Raw genomic sequence first — 2799 nt, forward strand, 5'->3', positions numbered from 1 at the left:
AATATAATTATAATAATAATATATATATATAAAGTATTTAAGACCAAATCCTTCACAGAGAATTGCACAGTTGAATAATTGAGCAATCTAATTCAGTAGACATAAGTGTGTTCTGCATTCAAGTGGAGTATAAACCTAAATATCAGATGCGCTGGTGTTATGCAGCATAATGTGAAATATTACTCTGACTTGATTGTTTTTTTTACTCATGCTATTGTTTGCCTAAATTGCAAGACATGTCAATGTTTGGTCCTTATTACACAAAATGATGCTGCATTACTTTCCTTCAGCAGAGTAACTCCCATAATTCACACAATTACCATAATAGGAAACATATTGTAAATAAAATGTGTTGAGCATGTGACAGTCAAATATAAAACACATTTTCTATGTCACACAACTCAGTGTGTTGTGCACACTACACATGTGTAACACATGCTCATGTACCAGTGTGTGGGATCCTCATGTCAAACCATTTCACATGACAGACAGTCAATTATCAAACTCTCCTCGTCTCAGTGCAATCCTCCTTGTTTTTCTTTTTTGTTGTTTTTTTTGATTGCCTTCTGGTCAAAATACAATTTCCATGAACCAAAACAAAGATCGCCTATAATAATAAAATTGATCGAAAAACAAAATTAACTTATAATTATAAGAGTATTATTAGAGAACAGCCACAACCATGAAACACAATCATAAATGCTTCCTATTAATTGGGAAGATCTACAGGCTTTAAAAACTGTATCACATAAAAATAATAGAAGAAAATTGTTACGGGAGCGGCTTAGGGCAATTTGGAAAAACATTAAAATCAAATGATTAATCTCAGAATTCTAATAGAAGTCCAACGGTTACAATTTGGATTGTAATGTCATATAATTATTATTATTATTATTATGAGATCTTTATTTTATTATAAGTGACAATAAGTCAGAACGGCAGTGAGGGTCACATTTCCTTCCTAAACATGATTTGGTTCCGGAATGGCCGCCCGCACCCTCCTCTTCTCCTTGAAACGTCCCGATCGGGAGATCCTCAGGTTCCTCCTGCTGCTTTGCTGACTGAACAGCAGCCCAGACGCGTCTTCTTCCAAATTTCCGACGTTTGAATCCATTTCCATTGTCTTTAAGGCCTCTGAGTGTGCGAGGGTCGCAGCCTTTGCTCCGTGCTCCTGGCACGGAGCCTCCTTCATCTTGGGCCTGGCCATCAGGGCTCTCCACCAAGGGAGCGTTGTTGTTGTTTCCATCACAATGCTTTTCTACTCAGGCCAACACCCCTGAAACGTGTAGCGAGGATACTGCTGAATGACAAGGGTTTTTTTAACTGAGGCCCTCAGATCTTCCTTTGAACGGCCTTTTATATATCATCCTAGATTTAAAAAAAAAACAAAAAAAAAAGGGGCTGATGAGCATCATGTTATCATCAAACATCTGAGACCGTCAGTGATTCCCAGCCTGCGGTGCTCCACTCCTCCGGAGGGTCGCCAGAGATCTCACTGGACAATTTGAGGCATGTGTTTCCTATAGTCAAAAATCCACATTACAACTATATTTGAACTCACACAGAGCGTCGGTTGAAATGTAAATTACAATAAAAATCCATGACTATACGTTTTAACCTACGCCCTTAAAAAAACCCCACAAAAATAGAACCGACCGGACGAAAACGACCACGGCTCACTACATGTCTTTTAAATAGGGGAGCCTCAGATCGAAATCAGCCTTGATTTAGGGGTCAGAAAAGAGAAAATAATGTTATGAACGCCCCCGCCTTACGACTAGCAGGATCAGCACAGAAAGTAGGTTTTCGCTGACGTTAGACATTAAAGCAGAAAAGCAACGCTAGACTTAAGGTGCTGCTGTAGTGACCTCACAGGTTTAAAGTACTCACATGCTCCACAGATGAACAGATGAACACACGGCCAAGGGGAAAATGCGAGTGCAGCACAGCTCCCCTCCCTGTACAACCAACAGAGTTTGCTCCAGCTCCACCGCACCCCTGACCGCACCTCGTGGGAAGATTAGACATTTGGAATGTAGTAGATGCGTTCGTGGGAAAATATTTCAAAGAATATAAATGACAATGACCGAACAGGTTGGTAACCGCGAAACCGTGATTCACAATTTCACAATTTGTTTTTCACGTAGACACCCAGTCACGTCTGCGGCAGGACGGGCCTCTCGATACTGAGCATGGTGCAACGTCTGCAAAGTTGTGAGATCCTTCAATTCATATATGAGCAATAACACTGGTATTACACTGTACATACTGTAATAGTAACTACTAACTAAAGATAGTTAGTATGCGGTAATTATTCATATTTATAATTTATACCCTATGTCCCCATAACAATTATGTATCCTGTGCATAGACATTTAGTATAATCTGTATATTTCTATACATCTATTTTCTATTTTCTATTTTTATATTATTATTTGACAATTTTTTTACATTTTTATTTTATTTATTAATTAATTATTTTATTGTATTATTATTTTCAGACTGTTTAGCTCGTTTTAATGTCCTGGAATTGTCTGTGGAGAAACACACCATACCCCACCAGAACAAATTCCTGATCTACTGCACTGTACATGTAAATGCACCCGGCGAATAAATCCCATCCTGAATGTGATTCTCTTCTTTGGGGGAGGGAGTGGACAAAACATTTGGGCGATATTTACATTTTGAATGGAAAGTTCACATTCTTTAATAAATCATCATTTGATAAATTACAATCTTCAAAGCAATCATCACAAAAATACATTTCGATAAAATGGATTCGTAAAAAGGATTCACGTG

The sequence above is a fragment of the Zeus faber genome, assembly GCF_960531495.2.
Source record: "Zeus faber genome assembly, chromosome: 8".
Lineage (NCBI taxonomy): Eukaryota > Metazoa > Chordata > Actinopteri > Zeiformes > Zeidae > Zeus > Zeus faber.